Source organism: Dasypus novemcinctus, chromosome 23 (assembly GCF_030445035.2).
Source record: "Dasypus novemcinctus isolate mDasNov1 chromosome 23, mDasNov1.1.hap2, whole genome shotgun sequence".
In the NCBI taxonomy this organism is placed as follows: Eukaryota; Metazoa; Chordata; class Mammalia; order Cingulata; family Dasypodidae; genus Dasypus; species Dasypus novemcinctus.
Window position 1 is genome coordinate 71,599,455 of NC_080695.1, and position 23,778 is coordinate 71,623,232.

The 23,778-nt window shown below is 38.2% G+C and overlaps 1 protein-coding gene and 1 pseudogene across 1 annotated transcript in view; one reads left to right on the plus strand and one right to left on the minus strand.

Moving 5' to 3' along the window:
* LOC101411420 (ATP-binding cassette sub-family A member 17-like) overlaps positions 1–23,778 on the minus strand; it is a 258,746-nt gene that overhangs the window by 214,093 nt on the left and 20,875 nt on the right. The window lies entirely within an intron of this gene.
* Positions 8,635–10,982, plus strand: LOC101410973 (Golgi pH regulator-like; annotated as a pseudogene).

Below are 23,778 nucleotides of genomic sequence, written 5' to 3' on the forward strand. Positions count from 1 at the left end.
TGAAGACAACACTTGGAGGGGAAATTGCAGACATACGCAAAAAGATAACAGATATGATGGGAATGAACACCACAGGTCAAGAAATCAAAAATACACTCGCAGCAAACAGCAGCAGATTAGAAGAGGCAGAGCAGAGAATTAGCGATCTGGAAGACAGTACATCGGAAATCAAACATATAGTAGAAATGATCAATAAAAAGATAGAAAAAATCCAGCTAGGACTTAGGGACCTGAATGACAATGCAAAATGCACAAACATATGTATTATAGGCATCCCAGAAGGAGAAGAGAAGGGAAAGAGATCAGAAGGAGTGTTGCAGGAAATAATGGCTGAAAACTTCCCAAATCTACTGAAAGAGACAGATGTACATATCCAAGAAACACAACTCACCCCAAACATCATAAACCCCAACAGGCCCACTCCAAGACATATACTTGTCAAATTATCCAATGCTGAAGACAAAGAGAAAATTCTAAAAGCAGCAAGAGAAAAGAAAACCATCACATACAAGGGAAGTTCCATAAGATTAAGTGATGATTTCTCATCTGAAACCATGGAGGCAAGAAGGCAGTGGTATGATGTAGTCAAGGTACTAAAGGAAAAAAAAATTCCAACCAAGAATACTCTATCCAGCTAAACTAGCATTCAAAAATGATGGAGAGTTCAAAATATTCACAGATAAACAGAAATTGAAAGCGTATGCCAACAAGAAACCTCCCCTTCAAGAAATTCTAAAGGGACTTCTGCAGGAAGAAAGGAAAAAACAGGACAGGCAGAGTGGAGGAGAGTGTAAGAGCAACAAAAAAGACAAAAAGAAGAAAAAACAAACAAACAAAAATGACAAACACAAATCCAATCAAAATATGGCTAACATAAATAATTCCTTGAAAGTAATAACACTGAATGTCAATGGATTAAACTCACCTATCAAAAGATTCAGACTGGGACACTGGATAAGGAAATATGATCCATCTATATGCTGTCTACAAGAGACACATCTTAGACCGAGAGATTCATGGAGGCTGAAAGTGAAGGGTTGGAAAACAATCTTACAAGCAAACAATAACCAAAAAAAGGCAGGAGTAGCTATATTAATATCAGACAAAATGGACTTTAAATGCGAAACAATTGTGAGAGACAAAGAAGGATACTACATATTAGTGAAAGGGACAATCTCTCAAGAAGAACGAACAATCATAAATATTTATGCTCCTAACAAGGGCACCTCTAAATATGTGAGGCAAATGCTGGAAAAACTAAGTGAAAGAATAGATGCATCTACAATTATAGTGGGGGATTTTAATACATCACTATCAACTCTGGACAGAACATCTCAAAAGAGAATCACTAAAGAAACAAAATATTTGAACAGTATATTAGAGGAGCTGGATCTAATAGACATATACAGATCATTACACCCAAACACAGCAGGATATACATTTTTCTCAAGTGCACATGGATCATTCTCCAAGATAGACCATATGCTAGGCCACAAAGAAAGGCTTAATGAATTCAGAAAGATTGAAATCATACCAAATAATATCTCTGACCACAGTGGAGTGAGGCTGGAAATCTGCAAGGGCCAGAGGCCCAGATTTCACACCAAGATATGGAAATTAAACAGCACACTATTAGAAAAACAGTGGGTCAAAGAGGAAATCTCGAAAGAAATCAATGACTACACTGAAACAAATGATAATGATAACACAACATACCAAAATTTATGGGATGCAGCAAAAGCAGTACTGAGAGGGAAATTTATAGCCATAAATTCATACATCAAAAAAGAAGAAAGAGCAAAAATTGAAGCACTAACTGCACATTTGGAGGAATTAGGAAAAAAACAACAAAGTAATCCCACAGGAAGAAGAAGGAAGGAAATAACAAAGGTAAGAGCAGAAATAAATGAAATAGAAAATAAGAAAGCACTTGAAAAGATAAACAAGACCAAGAGCTGGTTTTTTGAGAAGATCAATAAACTTGACAAACCTTCAGCGAGACTAACAAAGAAAAAAAGAGAGAAGATGCAAATACACAAAATAAGAAATGAGAAAGGAGATATCACCACTGGCCCCACAGAAATAAAGACTATCATACGAGGATACTTTGAAAAACTATATTCCAACAAAAATGACAATTCAGAGGAAATGGACAAATTCCTAGAAACACATAAGCATCCTATATTGACGAAAGAAGAAATTGAAGATCTCAACAAACCAATCACAAGTAAAGAGATAGAATCGGTCATTAAAAACCTCCCAACTAAGAAGAGCCCAGGGCCAGACAGCTTCACAGGTGAATTCTACAAAACATTCCGGAAAGAACTAACACCAACCCTGCTGAAACCCTTCCAAAAAATCGAAACAGAAGGAACATTGCCTAACTCATTCTATGATGCCAACATTACCCTAGTACCAAAGCCAAACAAAGACACCACAAGAAAGGAAAATTACAGACCAATTTCTCTAATGAACCTAGACACAAAAATACTTAACAAAATACTTGCTAATCGTATTCAACAACACATTAAACGAATTATACACCACGACCAAGTGGGATTCATTCCAGGTATGCAAGGATGGTTTAACATAAGAAAATCAATCAATGTAATACATCATATAAACAGATTGAAGGAAAAAAATCACATGATTATATCTATAGATGCAGAAAAAGCATTTGACAAAACACAGCACCCTTTCTTGATAAAAACACTCCAAAAAATCGAAATACAAGGAAATTTTTTGATCATGATAAAGAGTATATATGAAAAACCCAGAGCCAACATCGTTTACAATGTAGAAATCCTAAAATCCTTCCCTCTAAAGTCAGGAACAAGACAAGGATGCCCACTCTCTCCCCTTCTATTTAACATTGTCTTAGAAGTACTTGCTCGAGCACTGAGGCAAGAACCAGATATAAAAGGCATTCAAATTGGAAAGGAAGAAGTCAAAATTTCATTATTTGCAGATGACATGATCCTATACATGGAAAACCCTGAGAGGTCTACAACAAAGCTTCTAGAACTCATAAATGAGTTTAGTAAAGTAGCAGGTTATAAGATCAATGCGCAAAAATCAGTAGCATTTCTGTACACCAATAATGAGCAAGATCAGGAGGAAATCAAGAAACAAATACCATTCCCAATAGTAAATAAAAAAATCAAATATTTAGGAATAAATTTAACTAAAGATGTAAAAACCTTATACACCGAGAAATATACAAGACTGTTCAAGGAAATCAAAGAAGACCTAAATAAATGGAAGAATATTCCCTGTTCATAGATAGGAAGACTAAATATTATTAAGATGTCTATCCTACCAAAACTGATCTACACATTCAATGCAATCCCAATAAAAACCAACACAGCCTTTTTTAAGGAACTAGAAAAACTAACTATGAAATTTATTTGGAAAGGAAAGAGGCCCTGAATAGCCAAAGACATATTGAAAAAGAAAAACGAAATTGGAGGAATCACATTACCTGACTTCAAAACATACTACAAAGCTACAGTAGTGAAAACAGCATGGTATTGGCATAAGGAGAGACACACAGACCAATGGAATCGAATTGAAAGTTCTGATATAGAACCTCATATATATAGCCATATAATATTCAATAAAGCCACCAAACCCTCTCAACTGGGAGAGAATGACCTATTCAACAAATGGTGCCTGGAGAACTGGATATCCATATGTAGAAGAATGAAAGAGGATTACCATCTCACACCTTATACAAAGATCAACTCAAGATGGATTAAAGACCTAAATATAAGAGCCAAGACCATAAAGACCTTGGAAAGCAGTGTAGGGAAACATCTACAAGACCTTGTAAAAGGAAATGGCTTCATGAACATCACACCAAAAGCACGAGCAGCAAAAGAACAAATAGATAAATGGGACTTCCTCAAAATTAAAGCCTTCTGCACCTCAAAGGAGTTTGTCAAGAAAGTAAAAAGGGAACCTACACAATGGGAGAAAATATTTGGCAACCATATATCCAATAAGAGACTTATAACTTGCATATATAAAGAACTCCTATATCTTGAAAATAAAAAGATAAACAACCCATTTAAAAAATGGGAAAAAGATTTAAACAGACACTTCTCCAAAGAAGAAATACAAATGGCTAAAAAGTACATGAAAAAATGCTCCAAATCTTTAGCTATCAGGGAAATGCAAATCAAAACTACAATGAGATACCATCTTACTCCCATAAGATTGGCAGCTATGAAAAAAACAGAAGAATACAAATGCTGGAGAGGACGTGAAGAAATGGGAACACTCATCCACTTCTGGTGGGAATGCAGAAGGATCCAACCATTCTGGAGGACAGTTTGGCAGTTTCTCAAGAAGCTAACCACAGATTTGCCATATGACCCAGCAATTCCACTGCTGGGTATATACCCAGCAGAGCTGAACGTAGGGACACAAACCGATATATGCACACCAATGCTCATAGCAGCATTGTTCACTATCGCCAAAAGTTGGAATTGACCCAAATGCCCATCAACAGATGAGTGGATCAATAAAATGTGGTATATACATACAATGGAATACTACTCAGCTTTAAGAACAAATACACTACAAACACACGTGATAACATGTATGAATCTTGAGAACCTTATGTTGAGTGAAGCAATCCAGGCATTGAAGGACAAATACTACATGACCTCAATGATATGAAATAAGCAAGCTGCCTCAGAGAGCTAGAGACTGGAAGATAGGCTTACAGGAAATCAGGGGATAGAGGAAGGATGTAAGCTGACATCTACATGGGTGAAATCTATGATAAGCTGGAGGTAAGTATGTGTACAAGGAAGGGCTAAAATGGGGGCATAGGGTTACCTTTGGGTGGAGCTTTGGCGGTTTGAGGGGGCTAGGGATGAGCAGACGGGTAATTACTGCCCAAGAAATTGGGGGGAGGGTGGGGCAACACAGGAACATAGGAGATTGTCAGGTGTTGGTTGAGAGTATAATGCTGAGAAAATCTTTTCAAAATATAATTAGGAAAGTTACCTGTTTAAGATACTCAAAGGGGATAATCTGACGCAGGACAGACTCCTAGGGAATATCTGAATGCTCATTTTGCCAGAGTGGGTTATACCATTGGGTAGAGACCCATATAATGAGAGTGAAGGTAGACCCACAACGTGGGGAGGACTAATGCCATCAAATAGAGGGAACTGTATCTCTCAAGAGAAATGGTGGCTCCCAGGGCATTAGGGCAGTTGAGCAAGTCAAGCCCTCAACACTGTTGCAAGTATCTCTGAACACGGCTCCTCAAGAAATGAAGATTGACTGTCACTGTGGGCCCCAAGGGGAGGGGGAAATAGATATTGAATAGATGGAACCAAAGTAAATGTGAGGGCAAAAGAAGTGTTTCACGAGAGTACACAAGGATGGATATAAAACACGTAATATTACACCAAAAACATATAGGGGACAACGACAGACTAATAATGTAAACCATAATGTAAAACATAGGATAACTAAAAAATTTAGAAAACTGTATAGCCTAAAGTATAAACCACAATGTAAACACAAATGTTACCTTGTTTGAAAGCTATTGTCTCAATATCTGTACATCAGTTTCAGTAAATATGATATGAATAAGTGAAAAGATTATCGCTGTGGAAGGGAAAAGGTTTTATAATGGATATGTGGGAGTACTGTATATTGTATATATGAATTACTGTGATCTAAGGCTCTTGTGAAGAGAAGCTCAATAATTAGGGAAAAAAGAAAAGAAAAAGATACGATGTAGAATTTTTCCAAATCAATATGTATTCTATATCTAACCTTTAAACTCATCTCTATATTCCATTTTACTATTAAGGGAACCTGACTTTATATTGGGCTTCACTTTTCAGGAAGTTTTGGATCACAGAGTGGATCAACAATGGCAGCGGAGGAATACTGGTATGGGATGTTATTGACAGGCGATATATGGTTGACAGGGAGTTATACAGGGCATGTGACCTGTATACATGGAAATGTTTGGATATACTCATAGTGGAAACAATTAAAAACAATAGCCGGGGGGTACTGGGTTCCTGGCCGGGGCGGGGGGGGGCTCTGTCGTGGTCCCTAGGGGAGCAGCAGCAGTCCCCCAGGTGCAATGGCAAGGAATGAGGGTCCAACAGTGACCCCCTATTACTAATGACTATGCTTGTGAGCCTATACACCTGAAATAAGAACAAGGCCTAAGCAGCACTATGCCTAAGAGTTCCCTCCTGACAGCCTCAGTGTTACTCAAATGTGGCCAGTCTCAAAGCCAAACTCAGGATGTAAATGCAATGCCTTCCCCCCAGCGTGGGACATGACACCCAGGGATGAGCCTCCCTGGCACCGAGGGATCACTACCAAGTACCAGCTGATGATGTAACTAGAAAATGACCTTGAATTAAAGGTTCAACGCGGACCAGCAGAATATCCCTGTCTACATATAATAACAGGAGTTAAAAATGCTGTTTGACCTAAAGCAAGGGGGAAATGGAAAGGACAAATGAGTTTATATGGCTACGAGTCTCTAAAAAAGAGTCTGGAGGTTGTCAGAAGGATTGCCCTTATGCACACCTGAGCAGAGTCTCAGAGACAGATAAAGTAGATACAACCCCAGGTATTGGTTCTTTTGAGGGCTAAAGAGACCCACAGGTTCTATGATCATGGCAGATGGAGTTCACTGCCATGTCAGTTGGCCCTTCTTTGGAGCTGGTGTTTCTGCGTGATGGAGCTGGACTCAGATGTGATCTCTTTTCACAAGCCTTTCATGCTACTTTATTGGAATTGTAGTTGGTGCTGGAGTTTAAGATATATCTAGGGGATTTGAATCTCTGGACTGACAATATGATAGCCAGGCCCTGAGCCTCAACAGACTTCAGCTCCTACACTCTGATTTATTGGACTTACCCCACTCAGCTAACACAGAGTTGAAGAATGTCAACCACCACACCATGGAGCCTAGAGTGCCTACAACTGAAAGCAGGAGGATTGCATGCAGTATCCATGTGGAATCTAAGCCCCCTCTTGACATAGATGTGGAATGGACACAACCAAGCCAAGGTCCACAGGAAGGAGGAATACAGTAAGGATCAGAGTGGACTTAATGATATTCTATTCATGAACTACTGTCGTTAATAATCGAGAAAATGTGGCATTGGTGTGGAAAAAGTGGCCATGGTGGCTGCTGGGTGCGGGGAATGGGAGGAAGAGATGAGATGTGGAGGCATTTTCGGGACTTGGAGTTGTCCTGAGTGGTGCTGCAGGGACAATTGCCGGACATTGTATGTCCTCCCACGGCCCACTGGATGGAACATGGGAGAGTGTGGGCTATGGTGTGGACCACAGGCCATGGGGTGCAGCGATGCCCAGAGATGTACTCACCAGATGCAATGGATGTGTCATGATGATGGGGGAGAGTGTTACTGTGGGGGGAGTGGTGGGGTGGGGGCGGTGGGGGTGAATGGGGACCTCATATTTTTTGAATGTAATATTTTTAAAAATAATGAATAAATAAAATTAAATTTAAAAAAAAAAGAAGTCACTTGGTGAGCCTAAAGAAGAATTTTAAAGCATGCAACACATGGAAAGCTGATGCAGCAAGGTGACATAACAAAAAAGAGACACAGTTTCCCAGTGCCACCTGATAATACAAGTGGACACAGAAGAACACACAGTGAATGGACACAGAGAGCAGACAATGGGGGGAAGGAGAAATAAATAAATCTTAAAGTGAAAAAAAAAAAAAAAGAATACTGTGCCCCAAACAGCAGGATATACATTTTTCTCAAGTGCTCATGGATTGTTCTCCTGGGTAGACCATATGCTGGGTCACAAAATAGTTCTCGATAAATTTTAAAAGATTGAAATTATACAAAGCACTTTCTCTGACCATAATGGAATGAAGCTGGAAATCAATAACAGACGGAGAACTGGAAAATGCAGAAATATATAAAGGTTTCTTAACAATCAGTAGGTCAAAGAAGGAACTACATTTTCCCAGTGGTAGTCCCCAGGTGAAGGCCACCTGTGTGAGCAGGTCAGTGGCCCAAGCATGCAGTGGCATCCGGGAGTGGGAAGGGGAGGTACAAGTCCTCCTTGCACTTTGCCATGAGTTTCCTGATAAACTAAAGCATTAGGACAAACTCCCAGGAGTTAGCTGGCCTCAGCTCTGAGAGCCAGTGCCTCGAGAAGGAAGCAGTCCCCAAAGCTCCCCAACTACAGCACTGCTGACCCACAGGTTGAGGAAAAGTGTGGTTCCAGGCACAGGGTGAGCTACCCCAACTCTCTGTTGGTTAATGTTTGCATGGAATATCTTTTTTCAACCTTTCACTTTTAACCCATTTATGTCCTTGGGTCTGACTCCTGGGGACATGTGGAGGACTCACTGGTTCGTTGTCAAATTCTGAATCTGGGTGCAGAGGTATTTGCTGAGTTCACTTCAGAGAGCTTCCATGTTTGAACTTGTTATCTTTGAAATCTGAGGTGTTCTAAATAGTAGTTCCCATTACTTTCCCTGGAAAATGAACCTGTATGTAAATCTGCTGATCCTGGTTTTCATGGTGCCTTTTACATTGGCTATTTTATCATCAGCAACATCCAACTGCTGCATAAATAGTGTTTTTTTCCTGTCTCTTATTGTTGACCTTCATGTATTTCTTCTGGAAACTAGGAGATCCATTTCCTATTCTCAGCCCAAAACACAGGGTCTTGTCCACAGAACAGCTCATCAGCCAGGCAGGTGTGATTGGGCTGACTCTTATGGCCCTTCTTTCTGGATTCGGTGCTGTTAATTGCCCTTAACCTGTCCTACTTCCTCAAGAATGTGACTGACACAGATAGTCTAGTCCTGGAATTGAGACTGGTCGAAACCATGGATATGATCATAAGCAAAAAGAAAAGGATGGCAATGGCATGGAGAAATATGTTTCAGAAGGGAGAGGTGCATAACAAACCCTCAGGATTCTGGGAAATGAAAAAGAGTGTTACCACTTCAGCATGAGGAAGTAAAATCTTAACTCTTATTTAACAGGAAGTGCATGCTTTGAAAGAACTAAGCAGGCAGCTTTTTCTGGAAACAGTTCATCTATATGTTATCAAGGAAAGAACAGAAAACCCTAAAATGAGAAAATATTTGCAAACCACATGGCCCATAAGGGCTGATATATGAAGAGATGTCATGACACAACAATAAAAAGACAAACTTTCCACTTAAGAAATGGGCAGGGGAAGTGGCTGTGGCTCAATAAGTTGGGTTCCCGTCTACCATATGGGAGGCCCTGGGTTTACGTCTGGGGCCTCCTTGTGAGGGCAGACTTGCCCGCATGTTGCGGAGAGCCGCCGGCCCCAGCGCCTCGGAGTGCCGCTGGCCCCAGCGCCTCGGAGTGCCGCCGGCCTGCAAGTGCTGCAGAGTGCTGCCTGGCCCACAAGCACTGCAGAGAAGTGCCTCAGCAAGGTGATGCAACAAAAAAGGGAGACAAGTAAAAACACAGAAGAGCGTACAGCGAATGGACACAGAGAACAGACAATAAGCAACCTACAAGGGGGGGGGAATAAATAAAAATAAAAAATACAGACACACAGAAGAGCACACAGTGAATGAACACAGAGAACAGACAGCAAGCAAGCCGCAAGGTGGGGGGGATAAATTTTAAAAATGAGCAAAAGACCTGAACAGACATTTGTCCAAAGAAAATATACAAATGGCAAAAAAAACACATGAAAAAATGCTCAACATCACTAATGATTAGGGAAATGCAAATCAAAACTACATTGAGATATCATTTCACACCTGTCAGAATGGCCACTATTAAAAAGAGAACTACAAGAGTTGGAGAGGATGTGGAGAGATAGGGACACTTACTCGCTGTTGGTGGGAATGCAGAATGGAACAACCACTGGGGAGGACGGTTGGGCAGTTTCTAAAGAAGCTTAATATAGACTTGCCAAGTAACTCTGCAATACCACTACTGGGTATATACCCAGAAGAACTGAGAACAGTGACACGAATAGACATCTGCACAACTACATTCAAAGCAGCATTATGCACAATTGCCAAAAGTTGGAAACAACCCAGGTGTCCATCAACAGAAGAATGAATAAACAAACTGTGGTGCAATCACACCATGGAATATTATGCAGCTGTAAGAAAAAATGAAGTCATAAAGCATATAACAATATGGATAAATCTGGAGGACATTATGTTGAGTGAAGCAAGCCAGACAAAAAAAGACAAATACTGTATGACTGCACTATTTTGAACTAAATATATTGTGTAACATATTGCACGGTTCAAAAAAAAATTATATGTACCCATTACATTCAATTGAGAAATGTATGTTTTTATTCAACTGTATTTTATTTTTATTTTTTAATTATTGTTTGTATTTTCAATTACTAACTGTACAAAATAGAGCTTAATTTTTTTAAAAATTTAATATAAGAATAAATACCCTAAAACTTTCAAGGGAACATATTTTAAAATTCTGAGTTACTTTTTTTCCACTTACTATGTTTGGAAAATTGTCATGGCAACCATGAATACCAGTTTTGATTGAGTTGGGAAAACTGATCCTGTCACAAGAGGCATTGAGATCACTGTGAATCATCTGAGAATCCAATTTGATGTGAAGTTCTGGTCCCAGTACATTTCCTTCATTCTGTTTGGAATAATCATTGCCACATCCATTAGAGGATTGCTGATCACTCTTACCAAGTTTTTCTATGCCATTCCTAGAAGTCCTTAAATGTCATTGTCCTGCTATTAGCACAGCTAAAGGATATGTACTTCATCTCCTCTGTGCTCCTAATCTGAATGAGTATGCCTCTAGAATACCAGCCCATAATCACTGAAGTCTCTGGAGAACTACAGTTCAAGTTCTACCACCGTTGGTTTGATGTGATCTTCCTGGTCAGTGCTCTCTGAAGCATACTATTCCTTAATGGCTCAAAAACAGGCAAAAGAGATGCACATGACACTTTGAACTCATGCCTATTACTGAATGCCAAAGGCTAGTGGTGTCAAAGGCTAGTGGAAATAAGAAGAGAGAAATGGGGGATACCAGGGCCTAATTTTTTTTTGAGGTACCAGAGCTGGGGATTGAACCCCAGACCTTATATGTGGGAAGCCGGCACACAACCACTGAGCCACATTGGTTCCCCTAATATTTTTTAAACAAATACAAAAATGCTGTGGTAGCATATGCTATCTCTAGCATACACCTTCCTCCTCAGATAATACTGTGATCACAAGTTGGATCGTCTAGAGAAGAACTCAAGCCAATACTCAGCAGAACACATTCTGTATTTGTTTGAGGCTGGTGTAGGCTGGACGGAAAAAGGAGCCAATAAATGAGGGGTAAAAGTATACACTGGAACCGAGGGATAGGAGTAGTCTAAGGTAGTAGGAAACACACAGGATTGAAGTCAAGGTTCAAATGGAGAAGATCATAGCTTTCCCTTTAGATTGCCATTAAAATCAGATTATAGAGTAGGCACAGTTCAGTTGGTTGAGTGCCTCCTTCCCACATACGAGGCAGGTTCAATTGTGGGTGTCTCCTTAAAAAAAAAAACAGATTGTACAGTGAGTATACCTTAGTAGTTGAGCTCCTGCTTCGCATTACAAAGTCCCAGGTTCAATCCCCAGTACTTTCTAAAAATATATATATTTTTTTAATCAGATTGTAACACAATGACCTTTTCTTTTAAGATCCCTAGGTCCTTTTATCAAGCATATTACAGTATATATTACACTTATACAATATGACTTGAGTTAGCATCCTGGCCCTGCTCCCTCCACTCCCTACCCCACTAAAACAACCAAGAGTTTTTCTGCTTTTTTTCCAGGGCAGTGGTCTGAAACAGATTCTACCAAAAGAAAGGCTTAAAAGCATGTCATTTTTTAAAATTTCCTTTTAACTTAATATTATTTAAGAGTGACTATCCTATTAATGACCATGCCTCATTTGTTCTTTCCATCTACTCCTCATGCAGTCAGGTTAAAAAAAAGTATTAACTGGGATAAGTCAAATTGAGTCAGAGACTCAATTTATTCATCTGTAATAGAAAGATGTAAAATGTGCAGAACATGCAAAAGTGAAATTTAAGAAAATCCTGAAAAAAAAGAAGAAATTCAAAGAGAAAGCAGCAAATATCTTGAGATAAATGAAAATGAAAACACAACATATCAAAACTTATAAGGGACAACTAGCAAGATGGTGGCAGAATAAGGAGCTCCATGAGCAAGCTTATACTACAAGGCAGTTAGTAAACACCCAGAGCTATCTAAAGCACCTGTTTGGGGGGCTCCAGAAGACCAGAAGAGCATCCTGCAACATCCTTGAAAGAATGGAAGGAAGAGACTGCCCATCTGCAGAGATTAGTAAATAGAGCATTCCACACTGCAGAGGCTGGTGCCCATCCTCCACTGGTGGCACAAGCCATCTCCAGAGGTATTGGGAAGCTCCACTTACCAAAACAGGGGAGAAAGAGACAGAGGGGCATCGACTTCAGCTACTGATTAGGTAAATTCAATGGGCTAAAGTATAATCCTAAGAAGAACTAAAGTTTGAACCTGTCCAACTCAGAAAGAGGGCGGGAACCCCCATCGTAACTCTGCCCCTGGCATGAGGAGAAGTGGAACAGACTGAAAACCAGTGCTGGCAGGTACAGACTTCTTTCCATCCAGATCGAATTATAGCTCTAGCATAAGGCCCAGCTGCACCTCCAGCAGGGAGGAAGCTGAGGAGACCTGCACCAGCCTCTCCAGGAAAACAGAAGCCACACCGTGGAGGCAGATGCTCATCCTACTCTGGCAGCACAAGCCGCCTGAGGAGCCATTCTGTGGCTGGAGTTGGAAACTCCATTTCCCCAAACAGGGGAGAAAGAAACGGTTGGCCACCGACTTCAGCTACCGATTAGTAAATTTGACTGGCTAAAGTATAACCCTAAGAACAGCTGAAGTTTGGACAAAATGGCCAGTAGCTTTCATTTTGATTCTGCTCCCAGCATGAGAGAAAGTCGGGCTGATTGAAAATCACAGCGATGGTAGGGACTGGCTTCTTTCCACCCAGATCAGACTACAGCCCTAGCCTAGGGTTCAGCCCCACCTCAGGCAGGGAGGAAGCTGGCAGGACCCGCACCAACCTTTCCAGGTAACTTCAGGTACATTCAGCTGGCATAGACTGAATACTCAGAAGTCTACTGGGGCAACTGCAGTCATCTTGGATCTGCATGGCATAGACTGCTGCCCATACCTGCAGTTCCATCCCCACCCCAAGCAGGGGAGGAAGGAGCATGAAGCTTCATCAGTTTCTTCGGGAAACTACACTCCAGGCCTGCACGACTTGAGTTATTACTCATGGCTGTGACTCTGTCCCTAGCCCTAGCAAAGGAGAGAGTTGGGAGAAGATTCATTGGTCCCTGGGGCAATGCGGGCAGCTTGAGCCTCCACAGTTTACAGCACAAATACATCCTCGGTTACTACCACACAACTGGCAAAGGAGAAAGGGCAAGAAAGCCCTAAACTAAAGAGAGAAACTCCACCCAGAATAAATACATCTAGTAAGCCAGATGCCAAGACACCAACAAAAAATTACAATCCATATCAAGAAACAGGAAGATATGGTCCAGTTAAAGGAACAAGATAAGTCTCCAGATGATATAAAGGAGTTGATACAACTAATCACATATGTTTGAACAAATATTCTTAATAAATTTAATGAAATGGCTAAAGAGATTAAGGATATTAAGAAGACATTGGGGGAAGCAGATTTGGCTCAACTGACAGAGCATCAGCCTACCACAGCGGAGGTCCAAGGGTTCAAAACCAGGGCCTCCTAACCCATGTGGAGCTGGCCTATGCACAGTGCTGATGCGCACAAGGAGTGCCATGCTACACAGGGTGTCCACCGTGTAGGGGAGCCCCATGCACAAGGAGTGCACCCTGCAAGGAGAGCTGCCCCACGTGAAAAAAGCACAGCCTGCCCTGGAGTGGTGCCACATACACGGAGAGCTGACGCAGCAAGATGACACAACAAAAAAGAGACGCAACAAAAAAGAGACACAACAAAAAAGAGACGCAGTTTCCCAGTGCCGCTGATAAGAATACAAGCAGACACAAGAATACACAGCGAATGGACAAAAAGCAGACAACTGGTGGGGATGGGGGGAAGGGGAGAGAAATAAATTTAAAAAAATAAATCTTTTTAAAAAAAGAAGACATTGGGGGAAGCAGATATGGCTTAAGTGATCAGGCTCCCACCTACCACACAGGAAGAGGATGAGCAAGACAGAAAGCTGGCACAACTGGCAAGCACAGTGAGTTGATATAACAAAACGATACAACAAAGAGACACAAAGAGGAAAGACAATGAGAGACACAACAAACCAGGGAGCTGAGGTGGCTCAGGCAATTGGGTTCCTCTCTTCCAATGGGAGGTCCCAGGTTCGGTTCCCAGTGTCTTCTAAAGAGAAGATGAGCAGACACAGAAAGCACATGACAAATGGACACAGAGAGTGGCAACAAGTACAAACAATGAGGGGGGAGTAAATAAATTAAATAAACCTTAAAAAAAAAAAGACATTGGATGAGCACAAAGAAGAAATTGAAAGCAAACATAAAAAATAGATCTTACAGGAATGAAAGGTGCAATAAGTAAAATTAAAAGTATCATATAACATCTGGAATCATATAACAGCAGATTTGAGGAAGTAGAAGAAAAGATTGGTGAGCTTGAAGAAATAGCCTCAGAAAGTGAACATACAAAAGAGCATAGGAAGAAAAGAATGGAAAAAATTGAACAAGGTCTCAAGGGACTAAACAATAAGAGACGTGCAAACATACATCTCCCGGATGTCTCAGAAGGAAAAGAGAAGGGAAAAGGGACAGAAGGAATATTTGAAGAAATAATGGTAGACTATTTCCCAACCCTATTGAAGGACATAGATATCCATGTCTAAGAAGTACAATGTACTCCCATCTGAATAAATCTGAATAAACCAACACTGAGACACATACTAATCAGAATGTCAAATGCCAAAGACAGATAAAATTCTGAGAGCAGCAAGAGAAAAGCATTGCTTAACATATAAGGGATATCCAATAAGATTAAGTGCTGATTTTTCATCAGAAACCATGGTGGCAAGAAAACAGTAATATGATATATTTAAGATGTTGCAAGAGAAAAAGTTCCAGCCAAGAATCTTCTTTCTGGCAAGACTATCTTTCAGAAATGAGAGCAAGTTTAGAATATTCACAGATAAACAGAAACTGAGAGAGTTTGTAACCAAGAGACTGCCCTTGCAAGAAATACTAAAGGGTGTGTTACAGTCTGAAAAGAAAAGACAGGAGAGAGAGGCTTCAAAGAGAGTCTAGAAATAAGGATTATACTAGGAAAAGTACCTAAAAGTCTCAAAAGAGATGAAAATAAAATATGACAAATAAAACCCAAAGGTTAAAATGGGTGAAATAAGAATGGCCTTTCCAGTAATAACATTGAATGTTAATGGATTAAACTCTCCAATCAAAAGACACAGAAAGGTAGAATGGATAAGAAAATATGAGCCGCCTATATTCTTTCTGCAAGAGACTCACCTTAGACCAAAGGATACCAACAGATTGAAAGTGAAAGGCTGGAAAAAGATATTTCATGCATGCAGTAAACAAAACAAAACAAAACAAAAAGCCAGAGTAGCTATACTTATATCAGATGAAATATACTTTAAGAGATACTAAGCAATGTACAATCAGCAAAGGAAGTCAGGAATAAAATTTCCATTTACAATAGCGACTAAAAGTATCAAATATTTAGGAATAAAACTTAACCAATGATGTAAAACACTTGTATTTAGGAAACTACAATGCATTGTTAAAAGAAATTTTAAAAGACCTAAATAAATGGAAGAACATTCCATGCTCACAGATTGGAAGACTAAATATCATTAAGATGTCAGTTCTACCCAAATTGATATACAGATTTAATGCAATCCCAATAAAAATTCTACCAGCATTTTTTAAATAAATGGAAAACACAACTATCAAATTTATTTGGAAGGGTAAAGTGTCCCAAATAGCCAGAAACATCTTAAAAAGGAAAAGGAAAGTTGGAGGACTCACACTTCTGGACTTTAAATCTATTAACTAGCTACAGTGGTAAAAACAGCATGGTACTGGCATAAAGACAGACACATAGACCAATGGAACCAAACTGATGGTTCAGAAACAGACCCTTACATCTATGGTCAAGTGATTTTTGACAAGCCTGTCAAACACACCCAGCTCAGGCAGAACAGCTCATTCAATAAATGGTGCTGAAAGAACTAGATATCCATAGCCAAAAGAAAGAAAGAGGACCCTTATCTCACACCTTATACAAAAGTTAACTCAAAATGGATCAAAAACCTAAATATTGAAGAACCATAAAGTTTCTATAAGAAAATGTAGGAAAACATCTCCAAAACCTGATGGTAGGTGATGGATTCTTAAAGGAAATAAGAGGAAGACTAAGATGGACTACTGATGCTTAATGAATGTAGAAGTTTTAATTAACTTTACTGTAAAAGTGTGGAAATGCATAGAGTTGATGGCAACACGTTATAGTGCATATTACAAATGGGAATGTGGTTGGAAAGTGTATCTAGGGGTGTAAATGTCAATTGAAAGAAAGGTAGAGAATAATCAAAGGACTGAATAACACAGTAAACCCAGAGGTGGATGAAAATTGTGGTTGTTGGTACAGATGCAAAATTGTCCTTTGTGAGCTAGAGCACATGTACATCACTATTGCAGGGTGGTGGAAAAGTGAAGAAACATGAGAAAAATACAACTGGAATGACCAGTGGACTGTGGTTAACAGCAATACTGTAATATTCATACACCTATGCCTAAGATAATAGGGGAATATGGAAAAAGTATGCCAAATGTATGCTATAGACCATGGTAAGTGGCAATAGTCTGATGATATTATCTCATAATCTGTAACAAATGTTCACAACTTCTGTAATAAAAATGTTTCAAAAAATAGTAATAGGGTAGGTTGGGGGAACATACACCAAATGTAAGATATGAACTATACTTGGTAGTAAAATTTTGACAATATTCATTCATAATTTGTAACAAATGTCTCACAACAATGCAAGGTGTTGGTGGTGGGTTGATGTATGGAACCCCTGTATGACATTATGCATCTTTGCTTTGTAACTTTTACTATACACTTATTATTTATGTATGTTTATGTATAAATGATAATAATAATAATAATAGGATGGGTTGGGGGAAAAATACAACAAATTTAGGACACTTTGGTTAGCAGTAATATTTTGAGGATGCTCTTTCATCATTAGTTAAAAATGTTTCCAAAAAAAAAAAAGTTTCACAACAATGCAAGGTATTAGTGGTAGGGTGAGAAATGAGAGCCCTATATGATGTCATGTATTTTTGTTTTGTAGGTTCTCAACTATTACTATATACTTATTGTTTATGTATGAGTGATATACATCAAGAAATTTTTGAAAATAAATTGCCAAACGAACGAAAAAGCTTATGGGATGCAGCAAAGGTAGTGCTGAGAGGGAAATGTATATCCATAAATGCTTACAATAAAAAAGAAGAGCTAAAATCAAACACCCAGATGCATGTATGGAGGAACTAGAAAAAGAACAGTATACTAATCCCAAAGCAAGCAGAAAGAAAAAAATAACAAAGACTACAGCATAAATAAATGAAATTGAGAATGAGAATAAACAAAACCAAAAGTTGTTTCTTTGAGAAGATCTGTAAAATTGACAAACTCTTACTAGACTGACAAAGAAAAAAAAGAGAAGATGCAAATAAATAAAATCAGAAATGAGAGATGGTCCTCACTACTGAGCATGCAAATACAAAAAGAATCATAAGAGGATACTATGAAAACTGTATGTCAACAAGTTAGAAAACATAGATGAAATGAACAAATTCCTAGAAACACACAAATCACCTACACTGACTCTAGAAGAAATAGAAGACCTCAATAGGTCAATTACAAGTAAAGAGATTGAACCAGTCATCAAAAACCACCCAAGAAAAGTCCAGAACTAGATGGCTTCACAGATGAATTCTACCAATCATTCCAAGAACTAATACCAATCCTGTTCAAACTCTTCTGAAAAATTACAGAGGAGGGAATACTACCTTATTCTATGATGCCAGCATTACCCTAATACCAAAGTCATACAAAGATACTACAAGAAAAGAAAATTACAGACCAACTTCTCTAATGAACGTAGATGTAAAAATTCTCAAGAAAATACTTACAAATCGAATCTAACAACACCTCAAAAGAATTATACAACATGATCCAAGGGTTTTATCCCAGGCATGCAAGGGTGGTTCAACCTAAGACAATCAATTAATGTAATACACCATATTAACAAATCAAAGAGGAAAAACCACACAACGATCTCAATTGATGCAGAAAAGGCATTTGACAAAATCCAGCATCCTTTCTTGATGAAAACACTTAGAAAGACAGGAATAGAAGGAAGCTTCCCTAACATGATTAAGGGTATATATGAAAAACCCACAGCTAACATCCCATTCAATGGTGAAAAAAAGGCTTTCCCTCTAAGATCAGGAACAAGACAAGGATACCCACTGTCATCATTTTTATTCAACATTTTGCTACGAGTTCTAGTTAGAGCAGTTAGGTTAGAAAAAGAAAAGGCATCTCAATTGGAAAGGAAGAAGTCTAACTTTCACAACTTGCAAGTGACATGATCTACAACTAAGTCACTAGAGCTAATAAAGAAGTTAAGCAAAATGGAAGGGGACAAGATCAACAGGCAAAAATCAGTAGTGTTTCTATTCACTAATAAGGAGTCATGGGGGGAGGGAGGACCAAGAAAAAACTTCCACTTACAATAGCAAGTAAAGGAATCAAATATCTAGGAATAAATTTAACCAAGGATATAAAGCACTCCACGGCACTGGTGGGTGGGGCAGCACGCCGTGGCACCCAGGCCAGCAGCTCTCCACATTGTACGGTTGAGCCTGCCTTCACAAGGAGTCCCCGGGACGCGAACCCAGGGCCTCCCATATGGTAGACAAGAGCCCAACTGATTGAGCCACAGCCGCTTCCCTGGTCAAATTATTTTTGACAAGGATGGCAAACAACTCAGCTGGATCAGAACAGCCTATTCAACAAACAGTGCTGTGAAAACTGGTATTCATATCTAAAAGAAAGAAAGAAGACCCCTATCTCACACCCTATATAAAAATTAACTCAAAATGGATCAAGGACCTAAATATAAAACCATATAGAACCATAAATCTCCCAGAAGAAAATGTAGGGAAACATCTTCAAGACCTTGTGGTAGGTTGTGGTTCCTTGGACCATATACCCAAAGCACACACAATTAAAGAAAAAATAAACAGTACTTTCTCGAAATTATAGACACTTTTTGTTTCAAATTATTTTGTTAAGCAGATGAAAGACAACCAACTCAATAGGGAAAAATATCTTTGGAAGAGGGCAGAAGACTTAAATAGACATTTCTCCAAAGAGGAAATACAAATGGTGAAAAAGCACGTGAAAGAAATATTCAGTATCACTAGCTATTAGGGAAATGCAAATCAAAACTACAATGAGCTATCATCTCACACCTCATAAAATGGCCATTATTAAAAAAAAAAACAGAAAATAAGTGCAGGAGAGGATGTGGAGAAATAGAACACTCCATCACTGTTGGTGGGACTGGAGAATGGTGCAGCTTCTAAGGAAGACAGTTTGGCTGTTCCTCAAGAAGCTAAATATAGAATTGCTATATGATCCAGCAATCCCTCCACTAGGACTATATCCAGAAGAACTGAAAACAGTGACATGAAAAGACATTTGCACACCAACGTTCATAGCAGAATTTTTCATAACTGCCAAAATGTGGAAACAACCCAAGTGTCCATCAACCGATGAATGGATAAACAAAATGTTGTACATACATATGATGGATTTCCATTGTAATACTATGCTGCTGTAAGAAGAAATAAAATTGGGGCACATATGACAACATGCATGAACCTTGAGGACATTAGGCTGAGGGAAATAACCCAGAAACAAAAGGACAAATATTTTATAGTCTCACTATATGAAGAATAAACACATGGAGATAAAATCTAGAGCGTAAGTTACTAGGAGATAGCATAGGGACTGAGAAGGGGTACTGATGCTTAATGTATATAGAATTTTTAGCTTGACTATAAAATTGTGAATATGGATAGAGTTGATGGTAACACATTATAGTGAGCATAATTACTACAACTGGTTTATAAATGGAATTATTGCTGAAAGGGGTAATATAGGGACATAAATGTTAATTGAAAGAAAGCTAGAGAATAATCTAGGGACAAAATAACAGTGAACCTGGAAGTGAATGAGGACTGTGGTTAATAGTACAAATACAAGAATGTTATTCTATGAACTACAGCAAATGTGCATCACTATTACAAGGCGGTAAGACTGGTGAGGTGATGCACAGGGAAAATACAATTAATTTATGGACTATGGTTAACAACAATATTATAATATTCTTGCATCAATGTCAAAGAAGGTATTATATAGCAACACTAAATTTCAATAATAGGGGGGTATGGGATTTTTTTCTTTTGAACTAAGGAAAACATTAAAAAATTTACTAAGGCTATAATTGTACAACCATGATGAAAGTGAAAGCCACTGAGTATACACTTTGGATAGACTGTACAAGGCATGGGGCTGTATAACACAGTGAACCATGTAGTAGAAGATGGACTGTGGTTAATAATACAAGTATGAGAGTATTCTTAAATGAAATATAGCAAATGTGCAATACTAATATGTAGTGTTAATAACAGGGGGTGTATGGAAAAATATATACCAAATATAAGCTATGTACCATATTAGTGGTAATAGGCTGATGATGTTCTTTCATCTGTAACAAATGTTCCACAACAATGTAAAGTGTTGGTGGAGGGGTGATGTATGGGAATTCTGCATGTTATGCATGATTGTTTTGTAAGCTCACAACTTCTGTAATTTAAAAAAATTTTTACACTACTCCATACAGTAGAATTAAAAAAACACACACACACAATGAGATACCACTTCACACACCCACTAGAATGGCTATTACTCAAAACAACCAAAAAAACCACACAGAAAATACCAAGTGTTGGAACATGGGAAAATAGGAACACTCATTCACTGGTAGTAGGAATGTAAAATGGTGCAGCTTCTGTGGAGAATATTTTGGTCATTCCTCATAAAGTAAAATACTGACCCAGCAATCCCACTTTAGGTATATACCCAAGAAAATTGAAAGCAGAGGCTTGAATAGATATTTGCACACCAAATTGTTCACAGAAGCATTATTCACAGTAGCCAAAGGTAGAAGCAACAAAAATATCCCTCAACAGACAAATGGATAAACAAAACCTGGTCAATACATATAATGGAATTATTATTCAGCTATAAAAAGAAATGAAGTTCTGATATATGCTACATCATGGATGAAACGTGAAGACTTCATGTTGAGTGAAATAAGCCAGACACAAAAGGATAAATATTGATATGATCTCACTTATATGAAATAAATAGAATAGATAGATTCAAAGAATTAGAAATTAGAATACAAGTTACCAGAGACAGTTTAGGGATGAGGATCAGGGTAGAGTATCTGTTTAGGGTGGTGGAAAAGATTGGTAATGGATGTAATGCAGTGCAACATTGTGAATGTAATTACTGTGAATTGTAAGTGGTTAAAATGGAAAATTTCACATTATATATATGCTACCATAATAAATTTTTTAAAATGAACTAAAACCAAATCTCATTCTAGAGAGGTGTAAAAATCTTTGATAACACATAGAATCCAGAAGTGCATTAAATGTGTAATACACCATGAGCAAATACGAGACTCATTTCAGAAATATAAGAATGGTTCACTGTTTTTTCCATATGATATCTGTTAATATAATTCACCATATTAATAGGTCAAAGGAGTAAAAACATATTATCATATCAATAAATTCCAGAAAGGCATTTGATAAAATCCAACATCTATTCCTGGATGTTTTTGGTTTGTTTGCTCACTTTAATCATTAGGAAAAGACTCATTTACAACCTGCTTAAAAAAAAAAATATCTCAAATCAAAAGCAAAGATACTTTCTGGTGAACACTAGAAACATTCACGGTTAAGAGAGAAACAGGACTAGAATGCCAGCCCCAACATTATTTTTTAAATATTTTTCTGGAAATACTATCTCAGAGGCACTGGGTCCAGTTGCGAGAGTTGTTCCCTACATAAGGGCACCTGGCTGAGGGGCTGAGAGAGAGTAGAGAGAGAGACTAAGATTCATTTTATATTCCACTCACCAAACCATGCACTCTGGTACAAGGTTGGACAGCTGGGAGGAAAGATGCCTTTTGCTAATTGTTCTGCTCAAAGGTGGTGTCTTTATCTAATTGGTCTGTACCGTTGGAATTTATTTAATTAACTGGTTGGGAAGGCCATGCGTATCATGCTTTGGCAATTCCTCACAGACACAGTATGCCATATAAGCTCTTAGTGGCCCTACACTACTACAGTTAGATGACAGAATGACTCAAGAGGCATGTATATAGGTAAAGGGGGGATTAGATTATGATTATGTGCACATTAGAAAATTGTATACACAGAAAACCCAAGAGAACAAATGAAAAACCACAAGAAAGAGTAAATGAATTCAGTAAGGTAGATAGCTATAAAATTAGTGCTAAAAAAAATTTAATAGCTTTCCTAAACAAAACACCTCTTTTCCTCCCAAAAGTGAGGAAAAGATCACTTTCACAATAGTAATACAAGAAAACATTTAGAAATAAATGTGACAAGAATTATGTAAAACCTCTGTGAAGAAAATTATAAAACTCTACCAAGAGACATAAGATTTGTGAGTAATTGGAGAAATTTAATTCCTTCCTGTATAGGAAGAGGTAATATTGTTAAGATATTAATTCTTCTAAATATACAAATTTTACATAACCTTAAAATATCAATGAGATTTTTTAAATTTGGCAAACTGATTCTAAAGTCCAGATGAAGGATAGAGCTTCCAAGAGACCAGCCAAGAAAATTCTGAAAGAGACAGATAATGAGCAGAAACTATCCAGATACTAAAAGATACCATATAGCTACAATAATCAAAACAATATGGTAATAGTACAGTAACAGAGCTCAATAAAAAAGGAAAGAGAATCTATATATAAACCCAAGAGCATATGGGATTTTAGTATATGATAGATACAGGTAGTATTTCAAATCAACTGAAGAAATATTATCAATATTAGCAACAAACAGTATTGACGCTTAGTCTTAGATGAAATGGACCATTTCCTTGAAAGACACAAACTACCAAAACTCACACAAAAAGAGACAACCTGAATATTCCTATATCTATGAAAGAAATTTAATTTATAGTTTAAAATCTTCCAAGAAAAAAAACTCCAGGCCAAGATGGTTTCATTGGCAAATTCTAACATACCTTTAAAAGAAGAAATAATACTACTTCTACACAATCTCTTCCAGAAAATAAAAAAAGGAGGGAATACTTGCTAACTCAACTTTAGAGGTCAGAATTATCCAGACACCAAGCATTACAAGAAACAAATGCAAGAAAGTAAAACTATAAACTAATATCCTTCATGAATATAGAGTCAAAAAAAAATCATCAACAAAATATTAGCCAATAAAATCCAGCAATATATGAGAAGCATACATTATGACCAAGTGAGGTT